The sequence below is a fragment of the Nyctereutes procyonoides genome, unplaced genomic scaffold (assembly GCF_905146905.1).
Source record: "Nyctereutes procyonoides isolate TBG_1078 unplaced genomic scaffold, NYPRO_anot_genome, whole genome shotgun sequence".
Lineage (NCBI taxonomy): Eukaryota > Metazoa > Chordata > Mammalia > Carnivora > Canidae > Nyctereutes > Nyctereutes procyonoides.
The window spans coordinates 69,020,245-69,037,015 of NW_026575125.1; the positions used below are offsets into that span (position 1 = coordinate 69,020,245).

Here is a 16,771-nt window from a genome sequence, read left to right on the forward strand (position 1 = left end):
TAAAATGTCTTTTTTATTTGCTGAGAGTCCTAAATTGGTAGTAAATGTGCAAATATTTAAATTATTTTCCACATGTTCTTTTTAGATACTTATCCTTATTTCCTACTTTTATCGTGACTGGGAAAAATAATTTATAAGCTGAATAAATATTCTATTTGATTTGTAAAATAAGTTCAAGATAATTCTTATATATATTAGACTATGTAGCCATATTCATCATTTTGCTAGTCTAATATTCATTGGTGAATGAAACTTAATTAATGTCAAAATACATCTAAATTAAGTTTCATTCACCAATGAATATTAGAAAGCACTATACATCATTAAAAATCTTTATTCATAGATTAAGTATTTCCCAAGATATATTACTATATAAACATATTCTTTCTCCTTCTATCAAAAAATGTCTGTAAGGCATCAAGATAAAAATGATAATGTATTCTACAGACAGGATAAATCAAAAGTGATAAGGATGAAAAAATCAGATTAGACATTCCATTTGCCTACTCAGTATGGTGTCTCTTGCTCAGGTTTCCATCTTTACAGAACTTATTGGGTATGTTTCACCCACACTGCAATCTGATTTTCTTTTGTCTACCATCTACTGTTCCGTTAATATGTGTTTAGATGTGTGTTTTATGCAAAAATAACTAACTGCCTAACATTTTGGCACATTTTGCTCTTATGGCTTGACAATGCCTGGGCATTTGTGGATAAATGACATACATTTTTTTTTTTTTGTACATGAGTGAAAATCACTCCCCCCAACTACATACCTCACTTAAAATGAGAATACATGAAGATGCTAAAAGGAAAGCTCACACTTAAAAACCCCAGTAAATCTTTTATCAGAATGATTCAAGTATATACAGTAGAAGCGTGCATTAATAGAGTATTTTGTTTTGAGACTTTAAACTGAGCACTAATATACATAACCTGTTCTATCATTTATTTGGAGCTTATCTCTGCATCTAAATTTCCTTAGACCATTCAATGACTGCTTTCAGTATTTTCAAGCATCAACATGTCTTCCTGGGCACCTGGGTGTTACAAAGGAGAGAACACACAGGAGGAAACCAACCAGGTTCTCTACTTGTGGGCAGCTTAATCACAGAATATTCTTATTGTTGCTATAGCTCTAACTCCTTTGCTGTTCCCTGGGTGACTCTGCTGAATACTTAGAAGTCTTTTCTTGCCTTTTTGACAAAGTAGCCCTAAAATGTAAGTGTCAAAGTCTATCTAAGCACATCCACTGGCACTTTTTCTCTCCTCCCTTCATTTCTACATAGAGACACACACACATACACTTCCTCTGGGCTCCTAAGCAAGGCCTATGCAATATTAAATTGCCAGGGGAGAAAGAGAAAGTCACTGACCCCTCTAACTTCAACTGGCACAGAACCCTGAGACTACTTAGATACATAAGTAAAAATTTGGATTCATTAAGAGTGTGTGTGTGTGTGTGTGTGTGTGTGTGTGTGTGTATGTGTGGAGAGTTTGTGATCTAAGTAGAAGTTTGCCTTTTTATTACTGTGGTGAAAAATACCTGAAATCTACCTTCTTAACAAAATTTTAAGTAAAATACATTATTCTTAACTGTAAGCACAATGTAGTATCACACATCTAGAAGTTTTTCATCTTACATGCCTGAAACTCTATGCCCAATTGAATAGTATCTCCCCATTTTCCCTTCCCCCAGCTCCTGAAACCATCATTATAATTTCTGCTTCTATGATTTTGACTACTTTGGATACCTCATATAAGTGATATCATGCAGTAATTGTCCTTCTGTGTCAGGCTTATTTCACGTAGTATAATGTCCTCCAGGTATATCTATGTTGTAGCATATAGCATATTTCTTCTTTTGTGTGGTTGAATAATATCCTGGTGTATGTATATCCCACATTTTCTTTACCCATCCATTGATAGACATTTAGATTCTTTCCACCTCTTGGCTATTGTGAATAATGCTGCAATGAACATTTGAGGACAAATATCTCTTTGAGATCCTGCCTTTTTTCTTTTTTTATCCCAAGTGCTGACTTTGAATAATACAATGACATTGAAACATACATGGTTCCTGAAGCTTCATGAAGGCGGTGGGCGTGTTCTGTTACTCTGCAGCCCACTGGAATCTGTGCCCATCCGTCCTTCCCAAGCCCACGCAGACCCAGCCAAGTTGGCCATGCCTGAGAACGTGGCACTGCGGAGCAGGGTGCTTGCCGAGGCTACTGATGACTGCAGCAAAACTGCCTATAAGGACCATGACAAGCTGACCCAGATCCGCTTCAACAACATTCCTCGGCCAAAGCTATTGCTGATGCTATTAGAACAAGCCTTGGACCAAAAGGAATGGATAAAATGATTCAAGATGGAAAAGACGATGTGATCATTACAAATGATGGTGCCACCATTCTTAAACAAATGCAAATGTTACATCCAACAGCCAGAATGCTGGTGGAGCTGTCTAAGGCACAAGATATAGAAGCAGGAGTTGGCATCAACCACATCAGTGGTCATCATTCCTGGTTCTCTTAGATTCCTGTACCAAGCTTCTTCAGAAAGGGATTCATCCGACCATCATTTCTGAGTCATTCCAGAAAGCTTTAGCAAAGGGTATACTAATCTCGACTGACATGTCTCCACCTGTGGAACTCAGTGACAGAGAAACTTTATTAAATAGTGCTACCACTTCATTGAACTTAAAAGTTGTCTCTCAGTTATTCAAGTCTGCTTTCTCCGATGAGTGTAAATGCAGTGATGAAAGTGATTGACCCAGCCACTGCTACTAGTGTAGAACTTGGAGATAATAAAATAGTTAAGAAACTTGGTGGGGCAATTGATGACTGTGAGCTGGTAGAAGGGCTGGTACTTACTCAAAAAGTGGCAAATTCTGGAATACCCAGAGTTTCAAAGGCTAAGATTGGGCTTACTCAGTTTTGCTTATCTGCTCTCAAAACAGATAATGGATAATCAAATAGTAGTTTCTGACTATGTCCAGATGGACTGAGTGCTTTATGAGGAGAGAGCCTATATTCTCAATTTAGTGAAGCAAATTTAAAAAATAGGATGTAAACATAAACCACATCTTCTTTACCCATTCATCTTTTGATGGACACCGAGGCTCCTTCCACAGTTTGGCTATTGTGGACATTGCTGCTATAAACATTGGGGTGCAGGTGTCCCGGCGTTTCATTGCATCTGTATCTTTGGGCTAAATCCCCAACAGTGCAACTGCTGGGTCGTAGGGCAGGTCTATTTTTAACTCTTGGAGGAACCTCCACACAGTTTTCCAGAGTGGCTGCACCAGTTCACATTCCCACCAACAGTGTAAGAGGGTTCCCTTTTCTCCACATCCTCTCCAACATTTGTGGTTTCCTGCCTTGTTAATTTTCCCCATTCTCACTGGTGCGAGGTGGTATCTCATTGTGGTTTTGATTTGTATTTCCCTGATGGCAAGTGATGCAGAACATTTTCTCATGTCCATGGTGGCCATGGTACTAGAGGGTATTATGCTAAGTGAAATAAGTCAATCGGAGAAGGACAAACATATGGTCTCATTCATTTGGGGAATATAAATAATAGTGAAAGGGAATAGAAGGGAAGGGAGAAGAAATGTGTTGGAAATATCAGAAAGGGAGACAGAACATGAAGACTCCTAACTCTGGGAAACGAACTAGGGGTGATGGAAGGGGAGGAGGGTGGGGGAGGGGTTAATGGGTGATGGGCACTGAAGGGGGCACTTGACGGGATGAGCACTGGGTGTTATTCTGTATGTTGGCAAATTGAACACCAATAAAAATAAATTTATTATTAAAAAAAAACATTCTTGAAAACAAAAAATTAAATTAAATTAAAAACAATTAAAAATAGGATATAATGTCCTCCTCATACAGAAGTCTATCCTGAGAGATGCTCTATGTTTTCTTGCATTATATTTCCTGAACAAGATGAAGATTGTGGTGTTTAAGGATGTTGAAAGAGAAGACATTCAATTCATTTGTAAGACCACTGGAACCAAGCCAGTTGCTCATATTGACCAATTCACTGCTGACATGCTAGGATCAGCCGAGTTAGCTGAGGAGGTCAATTTAAATGGTTGTGGCAAAGTGCTCAAGATTACAGGCTGTACAAGTCCTGGAAGAACAGTTACAATTGTTCATGGATCTAACAAATTGATGATTGAAGAAGCTGAGCGCTCCATTCATGATGCCCTAGGTGTTATTTGCTGTTTAGTGAAGAAGAGAGCTCTTATTGCAGGAGGTGGTACTCCAGAGATAGAATTGGCCCTGAGGTTAACTGAATATTCACGAACAATGAGTGGCATGGAATCCTACTGCAATCATGCTTTTGCAGATGCTATGGAAGCCATTCCATCTACACTAGCTGAAAATGCTGGCCTGATTCCCATTTCTACAGTAACAGAACAAGGAAACCAGCATGTCCAAGGAGAAAAAATTACCAGCATTAATGTCTGAAAGGGTGATATTTCCAACATTTTGGAGGAACTGGTTGTCCAGCCTTTGTTGGTTTCAGTCAGTGCACTGACTCTAGCGCCTGAAACCATCCAGAGCATTCTGAAAATTGATGATGTGGTAAACACTCGGTAATCAGATTAACACTGGCCAACTGGTGCTGCTGTGGCCACTAACTGCTGTGTGCGTCTGAAGTGGAAAATCACCTTCGTGTTTTTGCTTTTTGGAAGATTTGTTTCCTTTATGAATCCGTACGCCTGGTCTTCCAGTTGGCACTTGCTTGAAAAATTGTATTGACACAACCTAATTAAAATATTAAATGTTTGATTTCAAAAAAAGAGAAACATATATATGGTTCCTAAGATCATGTAATTTTTTGAGATGTCAAAAATACCTACAGACAGCAAACACAGTAAAGATAGATTTGCAAACCTAGTTTATATCCATATCACAAACTGAACACTACTGAAGGTATTTAGTTATTGTTTGTTTTCCTCAAGCAGAAAAATTTCACAGGGCATAATTTATATTTCCAACAAAAGAAAGAAAAAAAGGAATGCATTCTCGGGAAATAATACCACTGTATTTCAAAGACTTCTTCCACATATAGCATCTAAAAATGCCTTTCAGAATTAAAGAATGTGATTTCATACTTAAAACATACATTAAATTGATGTTAGAAAAAGCATAGCATCTATTAGGGATGCAGTAAAATCAATAAATTCTTATATATATCCATGTATAGTCACATATACATATACACATAAATGTATACATAGAAAATCTTAAAAATTAAATGAAGAGTCGTTAAAAAGCATAAGAAATATGTTGCAAAAATTATCTGTCTAAAAAAATTCTAACAAGAATAAAATCTTCCTAGTGGACATTCTGGCTCAGGGTCAGTCCAGAATAAGCTATTACCATATTGACTAAACTGAGGGAAATATTCTGAAATGTTTTGCTTCCATGATGAAGATACTATTAGATTAGCGCTCTTTATATTCTGAAATGCACTTGTTTTCAAACTTGTAAAAGTTTTTAGTAAGTGAGGACGAGATTAGGGTTATGGTTAGGGTTACATGAACATCTAAAGAAAGTTCATATAAGGTGATGGCATGAATGCATTCTGATAAGTGAGTATAGATCTTCAAAGCTCAGGGAATTGGGAGTTGCAAATTTAATGTCAGGAGTGACAAACAGCCCAGATTGTAAACAAGTAAGAGTCCTCGATAAGCAATCAGGTTAGAAATACGAAGTATATTTCAAAGCCATATTTTTTTACATTCGAGTAATATGCCTGTCTTTATGATAGTTTATTGTAGGTGAAATTTAGGATGATGTTGCCATGTACTTATTTGATCCTTTAACCCTGTTTTAGAGATCACAGGACATGCAAAAGATGTGCAAAATTTACTTTAACTATCATTTGCCCTCAATCTAGAATAGGAAGGCTTACTGTAAAACATACAACTAATTTAAATAATATATTCAAGTATTTCCATTAAAGAAATCAAAGTATTCACTTTTTCTCATATTAGTGCTTCCATTTTACCTGAATACTTAAAGAATCTGGCATTATTTACAGCTGGTAGTAACTTTAAAGAATTTCCATTCTAGTTGCTTATTTTGCAATGGGAGACATGAATCCTACAGGTTACCCTGCCATGGAAAAAAGGCATGAAATCTCTGTGTCAGTTCATAGGTCTTTCAAATATACAGATTTGGCTCTTTATGAGTAAATTTTGTTTGGCAGACTTTTCCCTTTTTGTTGCCACTTCTTTACCACGTTGGTGATTTTAGTTAAGGAAAGATAAATAAATGCCAAAGCATTATCAGCTGAATTTGAAACTACAACTTGGACTGAAAATGCATTATTAGAAACTATCTATAATACAGTACAAGAATCCCAAAACCTGAAATGGACCATATTAAAACAAATGTAAAAAAATGATAATAAAATGCCCAAAGAATTCAAAGAACTATTTTACAGTGAGAAATCAGTCCCAAATACCTAGACATTCATTCCAAAGCAGCAGCAGATATAGCAGAAGTACCTGGTATAGTAAAAATTTAAAAATAAAAAAAACAGTGTACAGTAATGATGAGAAACAGTTATTTGCAGATACTTGGCATCATTTCTAATTAATTTCATAACTATATATAGTTATTGTTGAGTCTATAATATTATGTCTTAAAGTCCTTTATACCCTAACTCTGTCACTCCCCAAAACAATAAAAGCCAATTCCTCAGGGACATACCCTTTGCCAAGTCATACTGACTACATATTTTGCATCATTGGCCTTGGTAGTTAAATGACTTTTTATGGTCATTGGGAACTGTTACCACAGACTATGGGATAGGATATTTTGCTCTCTTAGCTAAAGTTATAATTCCAGACTATTCTGTATTTTGAGGATGTATCAAAGCCAAACAGGGATCCCTGGGTGTCTCGGCGATTTAGCGCCTGCCTTCAGCCCAGGCCGTAATCCTGGAGTCCCGGGATCAAGTCCCTCGTTGGGCTCCCTGCATGGAGCCTGCTTCTCCCTCTGCGTGTGTCTCTGCCTCTCTCTGTGTGTGTGTGTCTTTCATGAATAAATAAATAAAATCTTAAAAAAAAAAAAAGCCAAACATATTCAGACCAAGAGCATGTTCATTGAATCAATAAGAATGTTAATGGAGCGCTGTTAAGGTACCACCGTGATCTACATTGGATTAGATGAGAGGAAGTCTCTGTTCTATTTTCCTTGGCTTTGCAGTTCTCACTGTTTTCATAGAGGCTGATCTCCAAGTTATCTTTCCTTGGCTTTGCAGTTCTCACTGTTTTCATAGAGGCTGATCTCCAAGTTATCAAAGAGCCCAAGTATGGAACCCCGTGTTTCATACATGGTTCAATATGTCATCTTCCAAACAACTCTTCTGTTACCAGTTAGGTTCCTACAAACAAGTAAGATGATACTCCTCTGTATAAAAATCAATGATTAGTTGCCTCAAAGAAAACTTGAGAACCGGGATCCCTGGGTGGCGCAGCGGTTTGGCGCCTGCCTTTGGCCCAGGGCGCGATCCTGGAGACCCCGGATCGAACCCACATCGGGCTCCCGGTGCATGGAGCCTGCTTCTCCCTCTGCCTGTGTCTCTGCCTCTCTCTCTCTCTCTCTGTGTGACTATCATAAATAAATAAAAAAAAAAAAAAAGAAAAAAAAAGAAAACTTGAGAACCTTAATATGCATTCAATACCTTCCCAGGTATAGGGAAGAAAAGACTTGCCATATGTTCCTAAGTTTGATAGGTGGCTTTATACAACAAACTGATAATAGATTAAAGGAAGAAAAGATATACAGATTTAGTAATGCTTAATATGATGTACACAAGGACATCACAGGGGGAAAAGTGGATACCTAAATAAGTGGTGAGATTTGAGAGCTTTTATGCCATCTTATGGGAGAGAAGATATAGGCTACTTAGAGGAAAAGACTTTTAAGAAAGATGAATAGGAACATAGAAGAATAAATGAAAGATATGATAGTGTGTGACACATTTGGGTCATATGTCAACTTCTAGTCTCCTCTCCTTTTTTAAAATAAGATTTATTTATTTATTTATTTATTTATTTATTTATTTATTTAGAGAGCAAGTGGGAGGAGGGGCAGAAGGAGAGAGAGAATTCTGAAGTAGACTCCCCACTGAGCATAGAGCCTGCCAGGGGGCTTGATCCTAGGACCCTGAGATCATGACCGGAGCCGAAAGCAAGAGTTGGCTGCTTCACCAACTGAAGCACCCAGGCACCCCTACTCTCCTTTGATAAGAGTCAATCTTCCTTGGTTGATGAAACTCCCAGGAAGATTTATAACACATGAGTTCCTTTTAGAGGATCTGTCATTAAGCAGATAAGGAGAGTTCAGAGAAAGCTTCTCCTTACATTTGCTGTTTTTCCAAGCACCTTCAACTCAAAATCAATCATTTGTCAAAGAGGCATGTTTTAGGTGGTCTGTTCTGCCACCTATCACAGTCTTATCTTCCTCTACATCTCCCTGCATACTCAAACTATGTTTTCCCATAATAGTCAGAGTTCTTTGGTAACTCCGGATACATTTATATCTTTCCTCATGCTATTCTCATTGCCTGGAATGTCTTCTCTCTAGATTGAGAAATCCTTCCCATACTTCAAGATGGAACTCAAAAGTTACTTCCCTCTGAGATCGTGCCTAATAATCTCAGAATCACTTCCTGCTATGCATTTCCACATCGTTCTTGAATTCCTCTATGGAGCTTAGTTTATGTTACTATGTATTTTTATTTATTTATGTAACAGGGGAAGCAGTATAGCATGGTGGTTAAATACATAGTTTTGTGTTATGGGAGAATGGGGAAAGGTACCCAGATTCAAATCCTTAATCCACCACTTATTACTGAGATGGCTTACTTTTGAGAAAGTCAGTTGATCTCCCTGAGGCTAATTTCATCATGTGGAAAATTGAGTTAGTAATAGCATATATGCCATTGGGAGGGTTAAATATGACAAGACTTATAAAGCATTTAACTCAGTGACTGCTTCATTGTAGAGTTCAATAAACATTACTTTCTGCTATTGCTGCTCTGCCTCTCAACACTAGTTTATAAATTCAGTGAGGGTTAGAAACTATGTCTCATCACTTTACTTTCTTTTACTCTACTTAGTCTCTAACAGTTTGTATACAGTGTTGCTACATGATAAATGATACTGAGAACTAAATATACAGTAAAGCTGGAGGTTGGACTTGATCTAATTAATGTATGTCCATGCATGTTATGAATATTAAATAACAATACTGACCTTCCAAAATATCAAACTCAAATTGTATAATCATAACTTTTACGTTACTCTAAATACAACTGTTTATATGCCAATCTGCATAGTTATGTATTGCCTAACACCTGCTATTTTTTAACTGCCTTTGATTCTATGTAACATTCTTAATAATTTATTAAATATGCTTTAATCGAATATTCATATAATATCCACTCTTATCAGTAGTTAGGAATTAACAAGTAGACTTACTATTAATAATCTGTGTTCCATTAGTCCTAAGGATGTTTTTGTTATTATTGTTAGTGTGGAGTGTGTGTGTGTGTGTGAATGTAACTAGTATCTCTTATGCCTTTGAGCAGAAGAAAACTGATCCTATCACTTCCTTATTTAAAACTCACCAAAGACTTAGAATTTTCTCAGGAAAAACTTCAAAATGCTTAAGAGACCTGTAGAATCTGGCCCCTAAGTACCTCAGGAACTTTCTACCTCCTATCTCCCACTTACTCCAGAGGCTCTCTCATTCGGGCCTTTTCCTCTTCTTTGTGTTCCTACAATATTTAATATCTATCAGAGCCTTCATACACCCTTACCCCAGTGTTCCTCCTCTTGGCTCTTCCCTTTCAGGTCTCAGTTAAGTCTCCCAAATATGCAGTCTTTAATAGCCTCTGCTTTACAATCACATTTATTTTTCAATTTGTAATTTTATTTTTTTCTTTGTGTTTAAAAAAATTTTTTTAATTCATGAGAGACACAGAGGGAGATGCAGAGACATAAGCAGTGAGAGAAGCAGGCTCTTCACAGGGAGCCCTATGTGAGTCTTGATCCTGGGATCCCAGGATCATGCCCTGAGCCAAAAGCAGATGCTCAACCGCTGAGCGACCCAGGCATCCCTATTTCTTTGTTTATTGTATGTCTTCCCACAAAACTATGTCTATGAAAGCATTGACCAATGACTTTTTGTGAATATTTACTACCATATCCTCAGCACCTAAAAGATACCTGACACATGGCAGGTACTTAATAAATATATTTGAGTAGATAAATGAAAAAATCACTCTGCTGGGTGTCTAAGAATGCGAAGGTAGCCCGTCTTCAAAGGAAGGGTAAAAATAAATCTACAAAAGATGAAAAGGAAGTAAATAATGAAAGGAGGTAGAGAAAAGGAGTTCTGAGTGTACCTCTTACCTTTGTCATCACATTTGTAGCTTTAAGTGGAGACTGATTTAAAAACATTTTCTTTATACATGGCTGAATCAGGCCATCTGTGGAAAAATGGGGTCATTACAAAATGGTTTCATCTTTCCAGTAACATAATTGCCTCCTATATGTTAAAAACTGGGGATCCTAGTTCAAAACTTTTATAATTAACTATGCTATCTTTGTTATATTGTGTCCTATCCCTAAGTTTTGTAATATGATTTTTAAAACAATTTTGTAATCTATATCCTAAACTATTTTATTGTGTTGAATCCAAGTGGAAATTAAAACATTCATTCCTTATTGTCCTTGCTAATGTTTCACATTTTAAAATATTTGTCCACACATATTCATCACATAATGTGTGATTTATAAGTAAATTCTGACTACTTTGATATATCTTAATATTATTTTTAAAGGATAAATTTCTATGAAATATAAATTTTTACTAAAAATATATTCAAACTGAAACATTAATATTTTGTTTTTAGCATTTAGAGAAATGTTTTCTAGCAGGTTATGGAAAGAAATGATATTTATAATCTTCAATAGAGTTTATATTTGTAACTTCCTTTTATTTTAATGAATAATTATGCCATGTTGCTAACGAAAGCTTGTGTGAAGGTTAAGTGGATCTCAAGTTGATTTTCCCCTGTTCTCAACAATCCAGCAATAACACTATTTCAAATTTCAAGTTTTTTTAAATTAAAAGCATAACTAATGTACTCCCTATGAAAATGAGAAATTTTAAGAACTGATTTAACTCAATTACCTGTGAGATACATAAACTCCTTCATTCCCAGTGCTCTGCTAGTGCTTATTTTGGTCTACTGGAACAAATTTTCTGTGGTAACAATTACTCTTTATATCAAAATTAGTAAAATGATAAATAGTGTTCTCTGCCTAGTATTTGATAAAGCAATACTATGTAGAGTAGGAAAAAATTTTCCTCACCCCTTTCAGGGTCTCTGGGTAGGTCTAAAAATTAAACTGACAAAGAGATTAAGAGGAGAAAAGCATACAGATTTATTGAATATGACTTTGACATGACATGGGAACCTTCATTAGGAAATTAAGAGCCAAAGAAATTGTTAAACCTCTTTTTTATGCTAGATTTGATAAAGCCTAGAAAGTTGTGGAAAGATATAATAGGGCAAAAAGCATACATTAAATGTATTAAGCTGAGGGGAAATTAGCAAGACCTGTCCATTCAGAATCTTTTCAGTATCCCTCCATCTTGGAGATAAGGGTATTTTGTTTCCTCAGGGTATAAGGAAGGCACTTTACACATGGAGGCCTTATAACTTGCTTCAGGAGAAAGTCAGAGTGACCTTCCTGCTTCCTCCTTTCTCTTAAAATTTTGAATATGCCATGGCGCCATATTTTGGAGTAACATGTCCTGAACCCTATCAGCTACTTTGCCAGTTAGAGCGTGAGGGTTAATAACACCTACCTTTAACAAATTTATAGACAGGTACAGCTACCAAAAATAGTGAAAACTGATATATAATATACCTAAAAGTGTAAAGAAAATAATTTGCTTTTGAGTAAATGCCTATGGATGAATACAGCTGTTTCAGGTTGAATTTTAAATCCATAGTATTACAGTATTACTAAGGAATATACTCTATAAATTTGCATATATTCACACAAAAATATAGATGATAAAGTTCTATATAATTCTGTATAGTACATAAATACCCAAGTAACTGAAGATTGCTTCCCTAGGTCAGATTGTCAAGTGAGTTAATATAAAAAGGCTTTGTGGGATCTATGATATATGTTTCATAAATTAAGTATCCAGATTCAGATCAACATTAAGATCAAATGGTTTAAAATGAATATTTAGGGCAGCCTGGGTGGCTCAGCGGTTTAGCGCCGCTTTTAGCCCATGGCGTGATCCTAGAGACCCGGGATCGAGTCCCATGACGGGCTCCCTGCATGGAGCCTGCTTCTCCCTCCGCCTGTGTCTCTGCCTCTGTCTCTGTCTCTCTCTCTCTCTCTCTCTCTCTCTTTCTCTGTGTCTCTCATGAATAAATAAATAAAATATTTAAAATAAAATAAAATGAATATTTATAAAAGTTTAACATTCTACCTGCTACTGTTTTAAAATGTTGAGCACATTTTAGTTTATCAGCCTTGCAATGAACACTTATCTTAGGAAAAAGATGATGTGTTTTAATTCACAGTTATTTTGATGAAATTCCAAGCTGGAAAAATTAAAAATGTCTTTGTAGAAGGAGGAATTTGAGACAAATGATAAAAGAAAAATTACTCTAAGTTGCTTTTCCCATCTTATCTTTGATAAGTTTTTTATATGTGTTAGATATGCTCACTTTACCACCTTAGAGTTATACTTATTCTGAAGGTATAAAATACTATGATTACCCCATCTTGGAAATTCTTCTTGGAAAGCACGTTGTTTTCTAAGGATTCTTCTCTCTAAATATTCCAAAAACTTCCAAGGTTGTTTAAGCAGGTGGGAAAAGGTCATTCCACTTTTCAATCCCAGGATAGTCTAATCATCCTCCCCAAAGTACCCCATAATCTTTTGTCACTCATAATATTCCTGTTATGTTCTAGGCACTATTGTAGGTGCTAATTTTATTTTCAGTCAATAAAACGTGAAAGGTCAACTCAGGGGCCACATTTTTAAGTAGGGAAAGACAGGCAATAAAGAATTAAAAAAAGAAAGATAATGTCTGATAGTTATAAGTTTGCATAATGAAACAAAGTAAGCAAGAGTAATAGTGATGTAAGTGGATATTTTAAGATTTATTTATTTTAGAAAGGAGGAGGGGCAGAGGGAGAGGGAGAGAGAGTCTTAAGCAGGCTCTGCTGCTGACTGCAGAGCCTGATGCAGGGCTTGATTTCATGATCCTGAGATGGTGACCTAAACCAAAACCAAGAGCACCAACCAGTTGCTCTGAAAGTGGATATTTTAGATTGAGTGGTTAGGGAAAGCCTCTGTGAGGAGGTGATTTTTAAGCTGAGATTGACTGATCTGGTGAAAAGAGAAACACTCTAAGCAGGAAGAACAGCAAGTGCAAAGGCCCTTAGTTGGGTATGAAAGCTTGGTATATTCAAGGGGAAAAAAAACAACAACAAAAGGTTAATGTGGCTCAGTGTAGTGCTTAAGAGGAAGAATGAGATTCCATTAGGTTCCAGGGGTGAGTAGAGGCCAGATAATGTGGATCATCATAAACCCTGAAAAGGAGTTTAGATTTTATTCCAAGTGTTGTGGTAAATTGTTATAGGGTTTTCACGAGAGGATTAACATTTTTGATACCAAGAGAGTCCACTTAAAAGGACAACAACAGTAACATTCGAATAGAGATGACAAGTAGCAGTTGAATTCCTCAGGGGACATATTGGGGCTAGATATATAATTTGGAGGGGGACAGTCACCAATATACATGGTATTTAAAGTCATGTGAATTACTTAGATCAGTTAAATAGCATGTAGATAGAGGACTCAGGACCAAGCCTTCAGGGTACTCTAAAATTTTATAGAAGTTACCAGAAAAGGAGAGGAGATAAGACAATATTTTAAGCATGAGGGTGGGTGTCATAGAAACTGAGTGGCTAAATGTATCTGAATCTACTGAGACATCAAAAGGAGGACAGAGGGGTGAACATTGAATTTGGTAATATGATGGTTGTCATAAAGAATACTTTTCTAGGGATCCCTGGGTGGCTCAGCAGTTTAGTGCTTGCCGTTGGCCCAGGGTGCGATCCTGGAGTCCCAGGATCGAGTCCCACGTCAGGCTCCCGGCATGGAGCCTGCTTCTCCCTCCTCCTGTGTCTCTGCCTCTCTCTCTCTGTGTCTATCTTGAATAATTAAATAAATCTTTAAAAAAAAAAGAATACATTTCTATCATATCAAAAGAACACTAGACTAGGCATTATGCAAGGGACTATCATGATGTCTCCAGTAGGTGAGGAAAAATAATTTTCCCTCTACCCTTCTGACTCCCTCACTGAGACTCCCATGTAATAAAAGATAGATTAACCAAAGAAAATCAAACAGAAGTTTATTAACATATATACCTCATGAATACATGGAAAATACCCAGGAGAAATGAGTAACTCCCTAAGGAGCCTAAGGTACCAGTTTCTTTTTTTTTTTTAACTTAAGGTTTCTTTCTTTTAATTCCAGTGTAGTTAACATACAGTGTTATATTAGTTTCAGGTGTACAATATAGTGATTCAGCAATTCTCTACATTACTCAGGGTTCATTATAAGTGTACTGTTTATTTATATATGTATATATATATATATTTTTTATTGGAGTTCAGTTTGCCAACATATAGCATAACACCCAGTGCTCATCCCTCTAAGTGCCCCCCTCAGTGATGTGTACTCTTTAATCCTCATCCTTATTTCACCCATTCCCCCAACTCAATCCCCTCTGATGACCATCAGTTTGTATTCTGTGGTGAAAGTCTGTTTCTTGGTTTGTCTCTTTTTTCCTGTTCCTGTTTGTTTTGTTTCGTTTCCTTAATTCTGTGGAATTTCCAAATTCTGTGGAATTTTTTTTGACAATTTACTCTTTATTGATTAAAAATGAAGGAAACATGCAGCAAAATACAAAGTCAAAAAAGGGAAGGGGGAGGTAAAATATTTTACATCTTCCATAATCTACCAGACATCATAGGAGGAACCTCCATTTATTGATACACCATTATTCTATCCTCAGATTATTAAATAGTATCAGCTGGCTCTAGGATTTGGTTCAAAACGTAAGCAAAAACCCCAAACAAATCCATTAGTCACTTAGAATAAGACCATACATTTCACAAATGGCATTGGCACATGTTATCTTGTGCTAAAGTAGTCTCTACCCCAAGGGACCTGGGGATCCTGGGGACCTAGAGAAAGAGGTGCACCCTAAGCCACTGCTCCTGGAGAGAAGCAAGGTCGCTCACTAAGGTCGCTCATATGAATGAGATAATATGGTATTTGTCTTATTCTGACTGACTTATTTCCCTTTGCATTATACTCTGTAATTCCATCAATATTGTTGCAAATGGCAAGATTTAATTCTTTTTTATGGCTGAATAATATTCCAGTGTGTGTGTGTGTGTACCACCTCTTATGTATCTATTCATCCATACATGCACACTTGGGCTGTTTCCATAATTTGGTATTGTAAATAATGTTGCAAATAACATAGGGATGCATCCCTTTGAATTTGTGTATTTTTGTATATTTTGGGTAAATACCCAATAGTGTAATTACTGGATCATAGGGTAGTTCTATTTTTAAACTTTTGAGGCACTTTCATACTGTTTTCCTTACTGGCTGTACCAGTTTATACTCCCACCAACAGTGCAGGAGTGTCCCTATTTCTCCATATCCTCTCCAACACTTGTTTCTTGTGTTTTTGACTTCAGTCATTCTGACAGGTGTGAGATGATATCTCATTGTAGTTTTGATTTGCATTTTCTGATGATGAGTTATGTTGAGCATCTTTTATATGTCTGTTGGCCATCTGGATGTCTTCCTTGGATAAATGTCTGCTATGTCTTCTCCCCATTTTTAAAATTGGATTTTTGTTTTTGAGGTGTTGAGTTCTATAATTTCTTTTTATATTTTGAATACTAAACCTAAGCTACCAGTTTAAATACCATCTTCAGCTAAAGACAAAAGAAAGAAAGGTGTAAGGACACTCATTATGGGGAAGGGGCATATGGATAAGGAGGGAATTCACCATAAACAAGGGTACAGTTTTTATGCATATTTAAATCCTCGACTTAACCAGTGATACTCTGGATACCACTGAATCTCTTGTGATATAGAGTCATACTTCTCTTCCCACTACAGAGAAGGAGACATCCTTTGTAAATGTAAATTTCCCTTTCAAAAAAGTAACTTTTACTCTTTTCAGAGCTTTTTTTGTGTCTACTGTTTCTCAGTCATCTCAAAATAATCGATAACATCTGCCTATTTCTTAAATGGATTATTTGTGTTTTGGGTGTTGAGTTTGGTAAATTCTTTATAGTTTTTGGATACCATACCTTTATCAGATATGCAAATTTGCATTTCCAAATATCTTCTCCCAGAGAAAGACAAATACCATATGATTGCATTCATATGTGGAATTTAAGAAACAAACAGATGAACATGGGGCAAAAGAGAGAGAAACAAACCATAAAACAGACATAACTCTAGCAAACAAACTGAGGGTTGCTGGAGGGGAGGTGGGCAGGGGGATGAGTTCTATGGGTGATAGGTATTAAGGAGAGCACTTGTGATGAGCACTAGGTGTTGTATGTAAGTAATGAATCACTGAATTCTACTCCTGAAAT

The 16,771-nt window shown here is 36.4% G+C and overlaps 1 protein-coding gene and 1 pseudogene across 3 annotated transcripts in view; both read left to right on the plus strand.

Moving 5' to 3' along the window:
* DIAPH2 (diaphanous related formin 2) overlaps positions 1-16,771 on the plus strand; it is a 1,101,152-nt gene that overhangs the window by 804,731 nt on the left and 279,650 nt on the right. The window lies entirely within an intron of this gene.
* On the plus strand, positions 2,186-4,610 carry LOC129517682 (T-complex protein 1 subunit delta-like; annotated as a pseudogene).